This window comes from Accipiter gentilis, chromosome 19 (genome assembly GCF_929443795.1).
Source record: "Accipiter gentilis chromosome 19, bAccGen1.1, whole genome shotgun sequence".
NCBI classification, from domain to species: domain Eukaryota; kingdom Metazoa; phylum Chordata; class Aves; order Accipitriformes; family Accipitridae; genus Astur; species Astur gentilis.
Window position 1 is genome coordinate 9,905,714 of NC_064898.1, and position 21,654 is coordinate 9,927,367.

At 38.5% G+C, this 21,654-nt stretch overlaps 1 protein-coding gene across 1 annotated transcript in view; it reads right to left on the reverse strand.

Moving 5' to 3' along the window:
• DDX10 (DEAD-box helicase 10) overlaps positions 1-21,654 on the reverse strand; it is a 202,088-nt gene that overhangs the window by 24,898 nt on the left and 155,536 nt on the right. The window lies entirely within an intron of this gene.

Consider the following 21,654-nt stretch of genomic DNA (forward strand, 5'->3'; position numbering starts at 1 on the left):
TTTGGGTTTTGTACTACTGCCAAAGTGGTTTACCCTATTTCCAGTGACTGAGTAACAACTTTTGGGTTTAGTAATTGAAATACAAGTGGTATACAAATACTAGGAGTAGAAGATCTGGCACTCACCTGCAGGTGCAATTAGCCTATTATAGATTTCTAACTGACTTCTTGACTCCCCGAAAGTCCTTACTTGCAGAAAATCAGTCTCAAACATGTTGTAAGCATTGAAGGCATCTTTACAAATTTTAACGTAGGAAACTGCAATTTTCAGCTAAGGACATATTATACCTTACAGTTGTTCATTCGCTTGCCTGTTCACTTCAACAACATCTGAAAAATCTTTACACTGCATAAATAATGTATTATATCCATAACAACAGGATACAGTACACTGTATGATTGATTACGTTGGCATTTAGCTTTTCTGGGAATAGCTTTTGTGAAACATGGCTCTATTCGACTCCCTGAAAATTACATTTTGGTAAAACTGTCTGAACGATCAAACTTAGGTATGGCTAGACATGATGTTATTAACATTGCACAGGCAGGTACAAATTTGTACTTTTCATACTGTACCAAAACAATGCTATTTTACATTTGTTTCTCAAGGAATCAGAGATAGCAAAGTCAGGGTGGATCAATTTAAATCAGTGATCTGAATCACTAATTATAATCCTGATTAAAATCAGCAAACTTTTAATTCACACAGTGGTTTACACAAGTAACCACTGCTACTTTTCTTTTTATTTCAGTATTCTGAGGCATGGTTGTTTTACATTGGACTTTACAAAATATTTGGTACTATTTTATGCTAATTATTTAAAGTCCCAATTTTTCCTTTTCCATTCTTCTTTTCCATAATGACGTTAGCAAATTACAAAAGAGCCATCACTTATTTGCCAAGTGATTACTATTTTTTAATCACGGTTAGTGTCAAGTTGACTCTTATTCCCTATGAAACAGATTTCAACCAGAATTTTAAGTATTTTCTAAAATATATATCTTATGTATATTATTTGAAAGTTACTAATTAATAATTTAAGTAGAACCATCTTATACAGCAGATACACAGAAGAAAAATTAAGTTCAACCAAGCAGGCGCTGCACCGTAAATTTAACATTTAAGAAGGCATACATTCTCTGTTGCTAACAAAATTTACAACTTCTGAGCATCCTATCTTATGAGATTTTGGTATGGCTAACAGCCTCAAACCTAATTTATATTCACAGACTGAAAGAAGATGGTAAGAATAAACAAAGATAACCAGTTCCTCAAATCCTAATACGTTATTTCAACCCTTAAACGCACATTGAATTGAACTTATCAAATATATCTAGATGAAGACAATATTATTTCAGAACCAGGAAAGGACACAGCTTGTTATAAAAACACAGTTAACTTACTGTCCTGGTTTCAGCTGGGATAGAATTAACTGTCTTCCTAGTAGCTGGTACTTGCTCAGTATCATTTGTACATTCCAATCCTTTTATTACTACTGTTGTCATTTTATTAGTGTTATCATTATCATTATGAGTTTCTTCTTTTCTGTTCTATTAAACCGTTCTTATCTCAACCCAGGAGTTCTACTTTTTTTTTCCCCAATTTTCTCCCCCATCCAGTGGGATGGGGGGGTGAGTGAGCGGCTGCGTGGTGCTTAGCTGCTGGCTGGGGTTAAACCACGACAGTCCATTTTGGCGCCCGCTCGGGGTGCGGCGATTCCCTGCCCCCACTTCCCAGTTCCTATACTAGATGGGACGTCCCATGGTATGGAATACACCGTTGGCCAGTTTGGGTCAGGTGCCTTGCTTGTGTCCTGTGCCAACTTCTTGTGCCCTGGCTGGCCATGAGAAGCTGAAAAATCCTTGACTTTAGTCTAAACAATACTGAGCAACAACTGAAAACATCAGTGTTATCAACATTCTTCACATGCTGAACTCAAAACATAGCACTGTACCAGCTACTAGCAAGACAGTTAACTCTATCCCAGCTGAAACCAGGACACTTTCCCAGTTAACAATTGTTCTCTAAATCACATTAGTATCTGAAACTTTATCAGCAACTTTATTTCTTGAATTGTTTACTTGTAGATTATTCTAGTAAATTTTTTCATAGATCATTCCTTAATACCTTCATTTTAGCTACCATTTTTAAGTTCTCAAAAATAAAAGACTGTACCCAACAAATTAAAATAACTGTTTAGGTCTTTTTACTGAGCTGTTGATTTTTATTTATCATGTTATTAATAATTATAAGATGGTTTCCTCCCACCCCCATATACTTGCAACATACATACAAAATGTCAAGGAAAGGGAGAACAAGAAGAATAAATGTTAATCTCATTGATTTAAAAATAAATCATAGCATGCTTTGAAAGCTGTCAGGAAAAGTAATTTTAGCCTAACTTCACTGCTCATTATGAACTCCAGTGCAAACAACTCATTTGCTCTACTGACTTTTTGGCATTACACAATCTACTTGCAATTATGATTTACCATATATTAGTAAATACTGGAAACAGAAATAGCAAACTGAAAACAGGATCTACTGGCTTGAGTGTAGTCATATTGCCAGTTCTCATTAATTCACTGGCCACAACAGATAAAAAGTTAAGTTTTTATTACCCTAAAAGACCTCCACCAGCAACAGAATTTAGTACAGCTCCAGACGCTTTTAGTACACTTTCTCTATAGGTCACATTGATGAAAAGCACCATCTTCACTACAAATAAAAATAAATACACCAAATAAAATGTAAGCCTGACACTATGTAATATTCATGAGTGTTATTCTGTAAAGTTTAGGCTCTAACTCTGCATTATATCAACATCCTCCAGAATCTTTGCTTGTTTTAAATTAATAAAATGAATTCATTCTGGATTTCAGATTTTCTGTAAAGAACTCAAAGATATGAACTAGCTGAACTGCTGTGAGAATAACTTCTTGAGACTGACAGCAACTGGGTGACTGGTTAATCTCGCTACCTTGAGGTAACTTCAATACCCACAGACAAATACTACTAAGTGCTCTCTGACAGGAAAAACCAAGTGAATGGCTATGTTCTAAAAATCCAGAAACTGTCTCTCTTGCCTTCCCAGCTAGGACATCTTCAGTCCCAGCACAGAAGTCTCTCCAATACACACGGCAGGGCAACTGTGTCAACAGAAAACAAAGACTTCCAGAAAAATAGGGCTGGTAGCCGCTGACTCCATCTCCCTCCCTGGTGAATAAGGTACAATTCCATCATTCCTGCCTTTGGTTTTGAAGCCTTCAGTAATGAGGATCCCACAGTCTCTTCACAAGCTTATTCCAGTATTTAGATAATCTCACCATTGGAACATATTTCTAGAGTCTATACTGAATTTCCCTGTTACAAACCTGTTACTTGTTGCACCAGTCTGAGAACAGATTGCTCATTTACTTTTTAAGTATTTGACCTATTTTCCTCAATTTCCCTCCTCTAGATCATGCCAACTATGGTACAGCTCACCAACCTGGACACAGGTTTGACGAATGCTTTTTTAGTCTGCTGAAAACTGAGATGCAGAGCTATTGCTTGTCCTGCTCAAGGACAAAAAGACTTTGTAAGTGTACTTTCTGAATGGATCACCAGTTAGAAAAACCAAACACATCTGCCAGCTGGGCCGGCACCTAACCAGCAGAGAGACTGACTGATTCAGTCCAACAAGAAACGTTTGTGTTCTCATGTATGAGGAGAAACATAGCAACTGGAGAAGGAGATACTAGCAAAGTGCACAGGCAGAGTGTGGGAGAGGAGAACTGCCACCAAGCAGTGAGGCTGCAGAGGTCCACCTCAGCCACCCGCTTTGGCTGGGCTCCCCTGCTTGAGGCAGCATTGTCCACCCCCTCCAGTCTCTGTGGAGCACTGGAAGCCTTCAAAGAGCAAAAAATACATAAAACTCAAAACAAATAATGCAGGAAGCTCCATGTTATTTGTTTTCATATTAAACAAATTCAAATAATGCAGTTATATCTTTAACAAAACCTTCACAGCAGGATTGGTTGCTGTGCCACACACTTGAATTTGGAAACTACAAGCAGACCAACAACCCAGGCTACCACGAGGTTCTGGTGGTCTTGGCTATATCCCACTGCTGGAACACCAAACTCACAGGAACACACCTTGGTGTACTAAGCTGTGCACCTCCAGCAAGCTACTGAAGCACACAGGCCATTTACTGCATCTCTGAGGTTCCTATGGGATTCCAACAATAATCCTGATGCATCAGACTATTGGATAACACTTTAACCCACAATTTTTGTTTTTGAGGCAAACCACTACTTCTTAAGGAAAAAAAAACCAAAAAATAACCAAACTCAGATTGATAAAAGTGTTTTACCACTGGCAGAAATAAATGTTTAAAAATCTTTCCTACACTGCTGAAGGGGCATACAGGATTTCCTGTGGCCATATTAGTACCTCCTACAGACCCATCCTCACGATGTATTTGGGTCTGGGAACCCACAAAGCCACATAAAGGATCAATGAGCAGTCACTGGTGTTTACCATTTCAATCTTGACAAAAATCCAAAGGCAGCAACAATAACACAACCCATACATAAAAATTATATTCAATTGCTGCTTTCTCACTACCTGTCATACAATGATTTAGATTTACATATTTAGAGTTACAGAATTCTTCGATTCCTGACCTAATACTTAAAATGATAGATGAAAACTAAATATTTTTTTTTTTTTGCTTAGAAGCCTTTTTCATTTGTTATGTTAAACAAACAAATAAGAGAACTGTGACTTTGAAACAATGTTGAACATTATAATAATATTAGAGACATAGCAATATTTCTCTGTCTGAGAAATGGTGGGCGCAAACTGCCTGGTCCTCTTTACGTAAGTCATGTATCTTTGCAGGGGAGCATTCTATCTTGAAAATAGTATTTTTGTTTTCTTCAGGACTACCCAAGGGAGCATTCTATCTTGAAAATAGTATTTTTGCTTTCTTCAGGACTACCACTCTTTGCAACCAACAAGTTTAGGATTCAGCTTTATGGAGTCACTGAAATTATTTCTGCCTCAGTAGAGCCACCCGATTATAAAATCCAGTTGTGATTTGATTGCATCCACAAACCTATCTCCTCACGCAGGTATCTCAAATGGGTTACACTTCCTTTTTAAGTTCTTGCAGTTTCACAAAATTTTGAGGATAAAATTTAATGACCTCTTGAAAATAAATAAATCATTTGTTATATCATATTCTACTTGGCATACAATATTAGGACAGAGAACATTTGCTAGAGGTATTGTTAAGTGAAAATCCTTGTTACATTATGCATGACTTCCCAAAGCACTGAGTACATAATATCCATCATGAAATTCAGAATATATAACTAAATTTAGTAAAAAGTACATTCAGACGTGTGATCAGCATTCTGACATGTTCAGTTATGAGTTTTAATTAAACTCGCTTTTTGTATTAAGTCTATTTTTATTAAATAGGCATGGAATCATGTTTTATACATTATGTGTAACTAAAAAGCGATAAAAAGTTATTTGTAAATGCCTTTTCTTAAAGGGACTTCATGATTCAACCCACTGTTCCGTAACTTCTCTTCACAGTTGTGATGCAGAGGCACCAGGCCTGAAGATGACCGACCTTCAGTCACCTGACCAGGAATCCATTTCAGCACCACAAATACTACTTCCTGTGACAACAGGCTGATAAATGAGATCGTTGGGTGACAGAAGGCATGGATTACTTTTTTTTGTCAGGAAGTAAATTATGGAAGAAGAAAGCCAAAGAGATTCCTGGACATCTCCGATGCACCAGACTAACCCTCGGATTCCACAATTCCTGTCCTTTGGTGCTGAGGATCTCTCACCACTAAGCAGATGAGGTCTCACTCTCTCTGTATTTTTCCACGTGACACAATCACATTTAAAGAATCTTTGTAACTCCCTAGTATCGCAAATAAGAATCACAAAGATGCACCTAGACGAAGCTTAGAAGGCTGAAGCCCTAACTGCCCTAAATGCCTCTTCTCTCTCAGAGCAGAGACAGCAGAACTGCACGGCAACAGCCCTGCAAGCTGTCAGCTGGCTGCCCTGCGTATGAAAGCCACGCGACCTTGATTCTGGATTGTGCCATAGGTTACGGTGTGATCCACAGCTGGTTCGGATTCATCTCAGGCATCTCTACTCTGAAGGCAGAAAGTGCCAAGAGAAAGGTGGTTCCCCTCCAATTGCAGGCAGGAGAAACCCTTTCAGCAGCCTAATCCCACTAGTTTTGCTGTTTGTGCTTCACTGCTAAAACGTTAAATTCATTTTACTGCAGACATGCAATGTACTGCATTTTCAAGACCAATTGATTTCATTTTGCAAACATGAAATACTTAGAATTTCAATCTAGAATTTTCCTGGAGAGAATTTTGGACAAGTAGTTTGTCAAATTTGTCCTTAACTTTATTTTCCTATTCCTCCCCACCTTTTCAATCTATTCAGTGGTTTTGATATGGCTTGCATAATGCACACTGCAGTCACTTTCATTTTGTTAAAGAACACTTATTTGGAAATGAAGATGCACCAAATTATATTCCATAGCATTTGGAAAGAATGAGAAGTGAACAACAATAAACCTCCAGCATGCTAAACAGAGCCACTGACTGCAAGACATAGAACGACTGCGCCAAAATGTTCTTGATGCTGCTCCACTGACATCTCTGAATTTGAACAAATGTGGTTCATTAACCTGAGGCAGAATAAAGACAAAACTGAAACTGAGATTTTCCAAAGTGCTCCACTTGCAAGTACCTTATTTATGAATTTTATTTTCTTTCCAATATAGGTAGAATGGTAAGAACCAATGTATTGCGTATGCTGTAATAAGTCTGAAGAGGTTTCATCTGATCAGTCTTAAATCTCTGGTTTCTTCATAAAGTGTAAAAGAGTTAAATGAATGGCCTAAACAGAATAATTCTACAGATGGGTAAAACTGGCATTTCAGAGGAAAAAAATAAGAGTCATCATGGCACATTTGTACAAAATGTAGTTGAGAGCAGTTAATTCTGGAACCTTTCCAACACTGAGAGGATGCTGGCCTTTTTTTTTAAAACTGAATGGTGATTTGAGTGCAGCAATAGTGTAATCCTGTATGAATCACCACATGCACCTTATTGATGTTGTGATTTAAAAATATATATATTTACAATACAATTAATAAAGAATATTATATATGCGTTTTTCAGCAGGTCATACACATTTCTGAGAGAGACTTAATGCTCGTTACTTTTCTCACTTTTACAAAGCATTAAACAGGAATTGCTCAATGGAGATATTCACACATAGGCTGGGATTGCTAAGAATAATATCAAGCATTGGAGAGAGAAGGTCAAGTGATGTTCACACTGTTTCAAAAATCACAGCCTATGAACAGCATACTACTCCCTCATAGATGCCATACAGAAGCCTGATGTCCCCGTGTCCCGTCCCCCCCGCCCCCCCGCACACTAACTAGATGAATTTTCCAGATGTTAAAGAAAAATAATTGGCTAACAAAAAGTGAGCTGCACATATATGGAGCCCTTTCATGCTTTTGTAGTTCAACAAATATTTTGCTAACCTCTCCAAAATTATCATTACTAATTTACTTGCCCATTTAACAAAAATAATGCATGTCGGTATATGACATTTTCAAGATTTCTTTATTGCTTTAATTACCTGTTCTATTATTCTTTTCATTTCAACTCATTTCTGTTTAGTCTGTTAATAAGAGCAGTGGTTTACTCTGTCATCTATCAGGTACTTAGAGAACATTTGCATAGCTACACCAATTAAATGTTTTCCTACAGTCAGGAATTCATAATATTTAGTGCAAGCATACAAAAGCAAATCCAGTAGGCTACACTAGACAGGCTGAAAGAGCGATTATGTCAATGAATTCACACATAAGAAACAAAACTACGTTTATTATCCACTCTCATTTAAATCAGTCATGCTTAAGTCTCCAGGAGTACTTCCAGCAAAGGTAAACATAATTTTCAACAAACAATTATCTTTTTATGGAGCACCTTACCCTATTTGAAGCTGCCCAGAACCACAATAAGATGGGATTCCCTATGGTCCAATGCATAAGAATATGCAACCACTTCAGTTACCTTCAGGCAATAGGTGAGCTTTCTTCACACTACTGCAGAGTCTAGCACTCCTATGGAGAAGGTCAGCAGCAACTTCACGTCAGAAGATTAGTTCAGTATCTACCAACTCATTCTTAATTAAATGAACTGACATCTCTCTGTCAGTAATCAACATTCACAAGATAAATTATAAGCAGAAAGCAGGCAATTGCCAGTTAGGATTAGCTCAGGGGAAACAGGCATATTTGCTTTAATCTGCTCTAAATGAAAGCATAAAACACAGTCATGTGTTCTAAAATATGATGGTCATGTGCCCATGTCCTCCTAAATGAAGCTGATCCTGATTGCATACATCCAAATGCTGTTAGCTTGTTGTAACAGTAGCTTCTGGCAGCATTTCAGGATCTCAAAGATAATTTTAAGTGCTAAAATGGGCATATCAACAATCAGATATTACACATAGCTGATCACATTTCCAATCTGAACTTCTAAAATCTAGTCAAGACAAAGCACTTGTATTTTAGCATGTGTCACACTGACTGCGTTACAACTCACAGAGAAGCCTAGAATTTAACTCTGTTTGCTCTGTGCCTATTCAAGTAGTGGTTTGCCTGTAAAATTTTAAAAACTGTTATCTATAGTCCCCTACCTTTAATCCTAGCTTAGATGATGCACAAAAGAAGACTAGGCTCAATTGTTCTTTGCTAATCACCTGAATGAGTATAGGCTTTTAAAATAAATCCTAATTATAAACGTTAATTAGTAGAGTACGCAGTTTTTCACAGTTACTTAAAAAATACTAGCAAGCATCTTTAGGATCAAACAAATTTCTCATGGCTTTGTCACAAGCTGTTTAAGTTTAGCACTCTTTTTCTAAACACATAGGCCAGTTCTATCAAATAAAGGTGCCACTTTAATGAAAACAGTATTTACAGTGACTTAAAGAAAACAATTAGCTATATTCACAGAAATCAGTACAATCTGACAAATGATGTGCTACTTACAAATGTGTTGAATTTACAAAAAAATCACAAGGTCACTTTCTTCATGTCAGTCTCCTTACTGAGAGATGAGAAGAAAACTATAAATTCAAATTACTAAACTCATCTCGAGTATCTGAGATAGCCTGTGCTTCCAATCATTTTTTCTTTGAAAGCACATTGTACGCATGAGACCTGTCCCCTTTTGTTGTTTAATGTTTGTGGCTGCACTCTAAGTCATAGCTATTAAGCGGCCTGTGATTTAAGATTCAAAAAATATTTAAAATAGAAAGATATTTTACTTTATCTTAAAAAATCTTAATTCTTAGACAGACATCATGTGACCTAGTCAATTCACTGCTCAGATGATGTCAGGTGCAAGTTTCTCTGCTAGAAGTCCACTCTGTCTCACTGAAGAGGTAGCTACAAGAATCAGTTGACGTATGAATTCATTTATAATGTTGCAATACTTTCAGAAATATGCTATAGAGTAGCTTCTTTATGAACTCCCCATTTAAGAAAAATAAACTAAAAACTGTTGCCAGCATGCAACTCGTTTAGTGCAGTTCTGATTAATGTAGCTGTCATAAGGACATATGCAAAAATAAGTCTAATTTATTCAAAAAATACTCAGGACAACATTTGGATGACTGGAGGCTACAGCAACACCTCCAATTAAATACATTTGCACCAAGCCACTTGCTTTACAATTATGTTTTCTCTTTATTTCCAAAGTGCTACTCTGTAGACCTGTCCTGGTTTCAGCTGGGATAGAGCTAACTGTCTTCCTAGTAGCTGGTACAGTGCTATGTTTTGAGTTCAGCATGCGAAGAATGTTGATAACACTGATGTTTTCAGTTGTTGCTCAGTAGTGTTTAGACTAAAGTCAAGGATTTTTCAGCTTCTCATGGCCAGCCAGGGCACAAGAAGTTGGCACAGGACACAAGCAAGGCACCTGACCCAAACTGGCCAACGGTGTATTCCATACCATGGGATGTCCCATCCAGTTTAGGAACTGGGAAGTGGGGGCGGGGCAGGGAATGGCCGCTCGGGGACTGGCAGGGTGTCGGTTGGCGGGTGGTGAGCTATTGCCCTGCGCATCATTTGTACATTCCAATCCTTTTATTACTACTGTTGTCATTTTATTAGTGTTATCATTATTAGTTTCTTCTTTTCTGTTCTATTAAACCGTTCTTATCTCAAACCATGAGTTTTACTTCTTTTTCCCAATTTTCTCCCCCATCCCACTGGATGGGGGGAGTGAGTGAGCGGCTTCGTGGTGCTCAGTTGCTGTCTGGGGTTAAACCACGACAAGACCTGAAGGTTTTGCATTCATTTTAAGTGGACCTGAATTCAAACAGGCAAAGTCACAACAACTGAAGAAACAAATCTTTTCAGAGTGCTCAGGTTTTCAACATCAACAAGAAATCACCTACCAACATGCAAAAATAATCTAGCGATTAACCATTTAAGCTTTTTTCTCATCTGATAATATACATAATGGGGAAAGAGAGAGATTAAAACACCTGCTCTGACTATGGTTTCAAGTAATTGAGATTACAGAGTACAGAAAATCTGAGGCAACTGGTTATAATTTTTATTTAAACTCTGATACCACCCAAACAGTATCACATCCAGAACAAGAATATCTACAAGCGGTACCATGCCAGAAGTGCCACTACATCAACAAATATTTGCAAGGTATTTCAACATAGACAATACGACAATATTTTATATATTGACATGTTTAAATTTCCTTTTTGTTTGCCATCTTCAGTGTCATCTGGTTTGCTAAGCCTCTTCCCACAACAACTGCCCTTAGGTAAGTTCAGACAGTAGGAATTTCCCCTAAGACAGTAACAACTTCTGGAAATAAAAAGTAGAAAAAATACTACAACATGACCTTTAGACATCTTTACCATTTATTATTTAGAAACAACAAGTTAATCACTTGAAAACAAAAATCTAAGATAGCACCAAAAATTCAAGTAACACAGGAATGGAAGGGGCAGGCAACCACTCCATAACAACCTTGCTGCCATACACTAAAACACTTCCCAAAACTTTACAAAAGAAACCTCAGATCCAGTATGAGCCCCAAAACCCACAACTATAACATGCCTCAGGAAGAAGATTTTTGCTAGTTACTGGGCAAGCTAGGAATTTGTAGTGGGACATTTTCAGAGAATGCTGTACCTCTAATTACAGAACAAAACAAAAAGAAACCCTCAAACCTAATGATTCAGAGGGGAAAAAACAAATTAAAAAAAAAATCCTGAGCCCAAGAGTGAAATGTACCCATGAGGTATCTAACAGACTTTAAACCACCCTCATCAATATATTCTAATTGCAGCTTCAGGGGAAAGCAGAAAGAAGTCACAAACAAAATTAACATTAAAATGTATCATTACTATATTAAAATATGTTAATGTAAAAGATATGCAAACAACTTTTAATTTTAGCCTATATTTAATGACCTGATCATAGAAGCCAAACCAATGTATCTCATCACGATTCCTTTAAATGCAGTTTATTGATAGTTTTTGATAGCCTCTCTAACCACTTGATGTCATTGATGTGAGTTATTCTAATTACTTTTCACCTAATAAATCAACATTTTTGTTCAGTGACAGCTGTATTATTAGTATTAAGCTACTCTAAAACATTTCTGTACAAGAAGAATGTTTAATACCAGAAGAGCTCTGATTCAAAAAAAAACCCAGCCTGCTACTGTCCAAACTAATACTTACTATTGATTTCTGTAAGATTAAAGTCTATCATCAGATGTACAAAAAAATGAAAAACTACATTCAGGTTTTCTTTTAAAAAATGCATTTAAAGATCTTCCATAAAGTCAGTACCTTAGCTCCAATGGCAGGTTAGGACAGAATTTTTAATTTTAAATAACTTTCAAAGCTACAAGAAGGTAGGTAACCAATGGATGAATAAACTTACAAAATCGATATGCAATGGCCAAAAAGAAAAAAATTCCAATTGTTCCTCAAACTACTGTATATTGCCTAAACATTATGAAGAATATTCCTATGTAATCTGTCCCACTGCCTTTTAAAAAGCATTCCTAGAAAAGATGACTCATGAGGAAGCTTCACAAACAATGAGAAAGTATCATAATATCAAATGGTATGACTTCTCTGAAGAACTTCAAAGAACCATCTTCTCAAGGAAGAGTCCAGAGCGTTTCAGGCAAAACAGTCAAAAACAAGTTGCAGCCCACTATCTTCTACCCTTCATATGTACTACAGAAGCTGCCCCTCTGTATCCAGAGCCTCCAGACTATTTGCTTCAAGCCTTACAGCAGCATGTTCTACATCTTTGCAATTTAACTCTCCAAATGAGTCTTTATTATGGAGGTTGAGTACCATGTTTTTTTCTATTTTGCTGGACTGACACTGTGATGTGCACTCTTTACTGCAGTAACTCAGGGAACAGTGCCATAAAAATGCTGGCAATCAGTTAATGAAAAGTTAAGACAGCTATACAATATTACACCTGGAAAGGACTTAATACACTTACAAAAACATGGGTTATTTTCAAGAAGCCACCATAATCCGTATCTGCATTTTTAGTTGTAATGTACACACATTTGAAAGTCAGTATGGTTTGTTGCCAAATAATTGACAAAGCTATTGAAATTCTGATACGCACTACGTAACAACATGGCCTGGAAGACACCTTTGGAAATGCCTCTCAAAAGGAAGATGATGTTACCAGCAACTGACCCGGAGAGCAGTGTCAACCTGGCCTAGCCTACAGTCACTAATCACCTGGAAGAAATGCTTGTACCATCATCACATCGTGTTATGCATTGTAACTTTTTTAATTCCATCTTTACATTTTCTCTCTTTTTAAAAACCTTTCAGATAAGACAGAGGAAGGACTGTCAAGCAAGCAAGCAACTAGCCTGACATTTGGGAAAACCGGCTCAAGTCTCTGCTCCAGGCCAAAGTCAGAAACAAAGTCTAAGGAATTCACTCAGTATCTCCCTCTGTTCTTTGCCTGCACACGTGAACAGAAGCAAATCCTGATCACAGACTGCTGTGAGGAAAAACACATTAAAAGATCACAAGGCACTCAGTACTACAGTCACAAGGTCTGCAAAATTTAGATAGGCTACCATACTGGATAACAATTTATTAACCTATCTAGGTAGCATGCATAGGAATAGCACTTCATAATTCAGAGCTAAATGACAGTTTAAAAATTCAGTCCACAAAGACTTACATACTACTATTTTAAATGAGGCTTACATTCACCAGCAATGAGTGTTCTAGAAATACTTTCAATTAGACTAAAGGCAGACTTACTTTGTTTAGCAGCTCCTTACAGCAGGAAAGCTGTTCTAAGGCCACTTATAAATGACTAGAATTACGGAGGACATCTCCTGCTTCTTCAATAAGTTAGATGGTTGTTAGTATTGCAATAAAGACAGTAGTTTATCATCAGCTTTTGTCACAATTTTCCAATAGGTAACTCAGTATCTTTGCTTACAAGTATCACAGTAAAATGCATGTATTGTAACAACAGAAAAATTGTAGCTTTAATGGTTGATGCGCAAAGAGGCTTCTGTGCTGACATCTTCAGCATTATACAGCTGTCTAAAAGCAGTGACACGCAAAAACTGACTGAAAATATTTCCACTGAATGGTGAGGATTACGGATGAATAACTTAAGCAGCTACAGATCTATTTGATGTTTCAGGCTGCCAATAATTAAGAGCCAGGAAGAGAGTAAAATGTTCTAAAAAGATGCTGTATGATTTTGTTTGATAATGAAACACAAATCGGGCAAGTAGCTCATTTTTTTTAATACTGTTTATAACACTATTTCATTCCATTATACAGCTTGTGATTCAAATATCTGAAAAGCGCTTGAGCTAAAGGTGCCTTTCTAAGGATGGTACTATATAAAGACAACTTCAAAGATGCTAGGCAACTTACTACCAAAGGTAATTTTAGACATCAGTATGCAGAGGGACAAGGTACAAGTCCTATTGAAACTCACCACAAAGACAGCAGATCAAACAAAAAAAAAACAAAGCCAAACTTGAAAATTTCAATTTCTTGCTGTGTGTTTGAAATTATTCTCTTGTGTATATTCTGGATATAATATCAAACACCTTCCATGTTGAAAAGATCTGCAGTTTGTTTTGAGGTCTAGCTGATAAACATTAAAAAAAATCATAAAACTGCAGGACAATTCAACGTAAAACTTTCACCATGGCCAAATCATCTTTGTTCAACAACACAAATAATTACAAAATACTCTCCTTTGGAATACTTCCAGACTTCAACAACCAGGAAAGAGCTTGCTACCACTACCTGTTCAGGAAACAGCATCTTCTTCCTCCCCGGACCTTGCTACTCAGGCTGTAGCCAGAAGACACACAGAACAGGTGAAACCACAAGACTAGAGCAGCATAGCTCACACTCAGTTAAAATACAATGTTTATGAAAATTGGTCATTCATTATGACTAAAATTTGTAACTTCAGGCTTAAAATGGGATAGCAAACAACAGCATGATCTGGAGGAGTCACTGCAGATTCGCAGGATTAGAGAAGGAACTAAAACCCATTATACAACAACCCAAGCTGGCTAGAAAGCGTACACTGTACTTTGCCTTTCTCTGGATGTTACTAAGCAGAAGCTAGTAACAGATAACAGCAACAAGGACTGAACAAATCACTGTCCTAGTTTCTACCTGTTAATTAGAAGTACTCCAACAGGCCCACAGATAACCTCGTTCAGACCAACGCTGCTTCTGTTCTACGCCGGCCAGGAGCAGTCCCTGCCCCCTTGCAAAGTCACTTTGCTCTACCTCATGTCTCCAGAGGGGCTCAGAGACCTGCTCCAAAACTGGAATACACTTCACTATCTGGAAGACTTCACTACACATTATCCATAAGTGAAGAACGGGCTATTGAGTCAGCTGTTACCTTTGTTCTATCAGAAACCAGATCTGAACAAAATTTTTTCAATTCCTCTCGCTAACATGAAAAGTTAAAAATCGGAAGCAGAAACTACATCCTTTAACACAGAAATCCATCCTTAGATTCACAGATTTTAACATAAGGAAAGCCTCTAGAAGAACACAGGCCTCAGATGGTCACAAAATGATCCCCACACTAAGTCAATACCTGCTTATTGAGTCAGATCAGAGCCTTGGATTACACAGTAATTTATACATACTAATACTCTTTTAACCATCTTTTAACAGGTGCAGTGATATTTTGTTAGATATCCTCTAGGCAGTCATACAAAGGAACATCCTTCCAGAAGTGTGAAGTATTTTGATGCTACTGTGAATGCTCTCAGTGACATAGGAAAGAAAAAAAAACAAACCAACACCCAAACACTTTTACATATGCAGGCTGCATTAATCTTTTTAATACTTTTATGTTCCTAACAAGAAGCCTTCTAGGAGTTTAATTCACTCAGTGTCTGACAGTCAAATGTAATTAGCTGTCTGTAAAAATATGAATCTGTAAAAATCTGAAAACAATTTCAACTAAAGGCTGTTTTTGAAATGCAATGCCTAATGAATTATACAGGGAATTGTCTTTCAAATGCCTATCAAAAAAACGATACAGCAGATTTTCTTTAGCACCTGGAAAACTATTCCCATGGATTTGTAATAATGAATTATGTCAACTCCTTTTTAAGCAGAGTTAATTAACAGAACTGGTCTTTTAGGTGGTGGATCAGAAGTCACTAATATTATCTGCACAAATCTCACAGTCTTTGTGTACACTTAGGTGTTTTCTGAATGTTTCAGTATCACTGGCATTACCAGTTATGAGAATGGAGACATTAAAAAACACTACAGGGTAAACTAGAGCATGAACTCGCAATGACTCCTCGCTGACCACCCATAAAGTGCTTTCACCCCATGGCAATCAGAGGAGACCATTCTCTCTCAGAACAATGGCTAGCTAGCCTTTTTACGAACAAACACTTTCACGCAGAGAAGCCAGCATGCTGCAAAGTATGACCCCAAGCTTATTCCTGACCTGTGTCCATATGGCAACTCCATAAAACAGAAATTAAACACAGGAACCTGTCTCTTCTGCCATGGTACAGATGAACTCTGCATTCACCAGTAAGGAGGGAACTGGATGGAATTCCCCCACAAATAAACTTAACAGAAAGTTCCTTTTTGTGATGCAACACTATGACATCAAAAGTCCTTTCACCAACTATTCAGTGCATCATACAGTTGCCCATTTCTGATAAGCTTCTGAGTAAATTATCTTCAAAGTTCATAAATCATCTGTCTTCCTCTCTTGAGGCTCAAACAGTAGACTTGGCCCTTCTGCCAAGGGCCAAATCCAAACATCCTGGCCATATCAACCAATTTTAAATACATGTCAACTTTTGATAGACTTCAATTAAATTTTAAATGCATAGTTTTCAGCATGACACCTTTTTCTTTTCTATGAACTCTGTCTGAGCTACAGTCTGACCGAATAAACATAGCAGACCTAAGTGGCAGAATTCAGCATAAATTTGTTGCTAATAAGATCATTCAGACAGCTTCCCAACCTCTATTTTTACCTCTTCTAATTTTAGCTGTTTCTTTGCTTTACATCTGTCAAGTGGGACCTTTATGTAAGTTTTGTATAATTTCACTGGGGAAAATGCAACTAGTAAAAGGAAGAAAATATCATATGCAGCAATGTAGCACTAAGACATGAGTTCTGGAGGAACAAGCAGGTGGCATAGTCATTTCTTCAGTGCCAGATTTAGCTACTGCCTGCTATCAGCTCACCTCCTACTGACTGAAAATTCCAAGGTCTAACTCTGGAAGTAGAATGATTGGTGGAAGGAACCAAAACTGAGTATGCTGTTTAGGGAAGAGATGGAAAGGTAGGTGGAAAGAGGTATTTGGAAATCCCTAGGCCAATTTCCCATACAAAGTGGTACTATCACCAACACTAGATCAGGTCAGCTGAGGCTTTGTCCATTCAAGTGTCAAAAACCTCCAAGTAGGGAGGTTCAACCTCTCTCGGTAATCTACTTCACATCACCACTACCCTACCCTCCCTGTAAACAAGTTTTTCCTCAGCATTCACTCTGAAACTTTCAAGTCACAATTTTTGGCAAATTTACATCAGTTGCCACTAGCAAAAAAAACTTGGCTCCACCATCTCTGTAACTGCCCTTAAAACATGCTATTGCATTGTCCCTTAGCCTCCTCTTCACCACAATGAAGAAGTCCAGCTCCTTTACCCTCTCCTTATAGATCATGTGCTCTAGACTCCAGGTCATCTTGGTAGACTTCACTGGACCCTAACCACTTTCTCCACATCCACCTTTAACTGGAGAACCCAGAACTGGACACAGTATTCTGGATACAGCCCCAGAGGCAGAAAAGCAAGATACTGTCCTGGTTTCAGCTGGGATAGAGCTAACTGTCTTCCTAGTAGCTGGTACAGTGCTATGTTTTGAGTTCAGTATGCGAAGAATGTTGATAACACTGATGTTTTCAGTTGGTGCTCAGTAGTGTTTAGACTATAGTCAAGGATTCTTCAGCTTCTCATGGCCAGCCAGGGCACAAGAAGTTGGCACAGGACACAACCAGGGCACTTGACCCAAACTGGCCAACGGTGTATTCCATACCATGGGACGTCCCATCCAGTTTAGGAACTGGGAAGTGGGGCCGGGGGATCGCTGCTCAGGGACTGGTGGGGTGTTAGTCGGCAGGTGGTGAGCAATTGCCCTGTGCATCATTTGTACATTCCAATCCTTTTATTACTACTGTTGTCATTTTATTAGTGTTATCATTATCATTATTAGTTTCTTCTTTTCTGTTCTATTAAACCGTTCTTATCTCAACCCATGAGTTTTACTTCTTTTTTCCCGATTTTCTCCCCCATCCCACTGGATGGGGGGAGTGAGTGAGCGGCTGCGTGGTGCTCAGTTGCTGGCTGTGGTTAAACCACAACAGATACTCATTTTCCTCATTCTGCTAACTATCTGTCTTCCAATGTAACCCATTTTGTCTTATTCACTCACACTTGGCTCATATTCAATTTAGCATTCACTGTAACTCCTGGCACCTTTTCAGCAGGACTACCAGTCAGTCCTCAGCCGGCATGAGCACTTCTCCTCTTGGACTTCATGAGCTTCAACAAATAGACTGCTCTTTCACTCCATACCTCCACAGCTTCCAAATGAGAAATTGGCAGGAGGCAGGGCCAAAAGCCTTGCCCAAGTCAAGGTAAATTGCATGCACTACTCTCCACACGGGCCACTTTGCAGTCACTTCACTACAGAAGGAAAACAGGTTGTCAAGCATGGTTTGCCTGTTGTAAATTCATACTGACTGTTCTTGATTACCTTCTTGTCCCTTTACATGTTTGGAAATAGACAAGTTTCATGATATTCCAAGGGACTGGATGAATACAGTCAGCCAACTGATCCCCAAGTCCTCTTCTTGCCTTTCTTAGGGACAAGTATAGCATTAGCCTCTTTCCAGTCATCCATGACCTCTCATAAATATGTTACACTTCTCTAAGTACTCTTCAGCCTGTTGTTCTCCCACCATTGGCTCTCTTGTTCTTCCTCCCTGTGGCAGTACACTCCCCTGCCTCAGCCAGAAATGAAACTTCTCCAGGCAGTGAGAACAGGGAAAAAAAACCCTAAACCCTGGAGGCCGCAGGTTGAAATTTGAACTGGCCAATCGAGACGTGCCAGGTACGCTACTGAGGTGACCTTCTTGGCCAATAGGGATTAAATGACCATAGGTCAGATTCGACAGGAGTATAAATGGGGTCCCGCCAGAGGACACGTTGGAATGGGTCCTCCTTGGAGCAGCGGGTATTGTAGTCGGGGACTCCCCCTTGGGTCAGGGCACCACCCGAGGTAACTCCTCAAGGGAGAGAGCCATCATCTTTTAGGTGAGTGATACACGCATTTTGAGTCATCACTTTTAAATCTCAAGGATTCTTAAGTCAGCTGTGTAGTACTAATTCCCCTTACATCATTGAGCCTGTAGTTAGCTATTGTTACCAGAGTTCTGACTAACTTTTCTACTGAAGAATAAATCTGAACTTTAACACCTGTTGGATTTGAGTGTGTGTGCATCCGTAACAATCCCAAACCATACTTGTACAGCCAGAGGCCTGCGAGAATACTTTGCTCCAATGCAAAAAAAGGAGTACTTCAGCTTTTCCATATTGTCCATCACTAGGCCAGTCTCCCTACCAGTCATATTTTCCTTAAACTTCCTTTTTGCTAGTAGCATACCTGCAGCCTTTTAACTTTTATGTCTCCCTCTAGTCTTAGCTCTAGTCCTCCTTCGGCCCTATACCTCCAAGAACCAAAGCAATACCTGTGCCCCTTTCCACTACCCATATACTCTCTTCTTAGTTTTAGACACTGAGATACTCCTTGCTTGTTATGATGATTGAGTTTGGCATGATGCTTGTGAGCACTGTGCTGTCAAGAAGCTCCTAAGCATAGAGTGCCACTCATCCTCTTCCTCCTGCCTACCCTCCACGAACATCCTGTGACCACACTCAAGTCAAGTGCACTGTCCACCCAGGGTTCCATGACTCCAGTCACACCACAGCCCTGTGACTCTGCTGGGATCTGCAATTCTTCTTGTTCCCCAAACTGTGCAGTAAATCTAAGAGAGCAAAGGGGGAAGCACACATGAAAAATAAACAGATCTGACGTGTCTGGGACCAACACTTAAAAGTATCCCCCAGATACTTTTGAGGAATTAACAAACAATGTCTGTTAAGAAGCAAAACAGTGATCTTGGCTCATAATGATTAAGAAAAAAAGCACAGACTTTGATAATGTCCTCTCTCTCTCATTTATCAGAGGAAATAACAGTTTGTGAACAAGACAGGAACCACCACCAAAAAATTCAGGAATTTGCAAAAGAAAATTTAACAAGACAAAAGATCATTTCAGAAGCCTAGCAGATAAAAGTAACATCCTTGGAGGAAAAAGAGAGAAAAAAGCACTAAAAGATACAATCAACAAAGCATAAACTCTATGCAAGTATTTTGTGAATCATGTGCGGTGACAGCAAACACAGCCTAGCTGTGGGGGTTTTGTACAGCTCAAGTTCAAACCAATTGACACAGTCAACCTACAAAAAGGATTGCTGGGTATCAGTGATATAAGAGTGTGAAAGGAAAGGCAGTGTAAGGGTTTACTTCTGCACAAAATGACTGCATGAAAACAGTCCTCCTAAGTCAAACCAATGGTCCTGTGATAGCAAACACATCAAAAGTTAAAAGACAAATTATGCAAGAGAGGACATCCAAAAGGGTGCTTCTCCATTACAGCTTTCCAGCTTCAGTGAGTAGCAGGTGAGGGTTTCCTGAAGCAGAGGCTGCATTTGGGCAGCTATGGAGCACTGATACCTCCCAAAATTTGCCTGTTCTATTTTTAAACACAACTCGAACTTTAGATTTCTCATTATCCAGTCACAATATGATCTAAATGTTTACTCTTTGTAAAAAAAACCTCTATGTATTTACTTTTTTTTCCCCTTTCTTTCAATTTTTAATGTCCCCCATTTCAAACCCATTGTCAGTTCCTCCAACAGGCTGCAGTAGTGCACGTGTTCCTCTGGGTTTAGCTGTCCACATTCCAAGATGAATACAGAATCTTTTACGGCAATCATTCCATACATCTGCACATCACCTTATGCATCTGTCTCTCTCTATAACCAGAGAGGGGCTGCCTAGGAATGCAGACAGTATTGCAGACACATCTTCTGTTTTGCTCTGTATTTCTTTTCTAATAATCCATTTGCTGACCACTACAGAACATTGAGCTGACATTCTTTAAGAAAATGTCATAAGTGCTTAACTTCCAGAACTATGACTCTGAGGTGTAGTATAAATTCAGATCATAACCTGGTTAAGGAGAATAGCTCCCTTTCCTTCACAATTAAGACATGAAAGCAACAGTTCAAAGAATATTGAACAAATTTTTATTTTACAACTGGGAAGTCAGAAGAGGTAAAAAGCAACACTTTCAGCCACTTTCTGTCAAATTATCAGAGAATCATTCACATGTGAATAATCAACCAACAAGAAAAAATGAAGAGGATTCCATGAAACACAGTGGCTCCCTGCAGGGACCAAGAAAGGAGAAACAGAAATGAAACAACTGTATGTTTCTTGTAGAGCTAAAAGAAAATTTCAAACACAGAAAGAAGAAACAAAGCGTACATTAAATGGCATAATCTACTGACTTATGTTGTTGAGGTACCACCAGTCCAAAAGTTATTGAGAGCACAGTTTCACCGCTCCAGATCAAGCCTCAAAATGTATGCCCTTTTACAGTAATTTCCCTTCCTGAAGCAGCCGTCCTATCTCAGAAATCTGCACAAGGACATTTAAAAATTAGCAACAAAAAGGGAGGACAGGCATTCCTTTTCTTTCTGCTCCAGCTACTTGGGAAAATCAATCTCCACGTGCTCCTTCTCTTGTTTGGAAAGAAAGGTTTCTTTCTTCTGCTCTTGTGTATCATTCTCAAAAGGCAGAAATGAATAGTCATGCTCCACAGAAGTCACCAAAAGTAT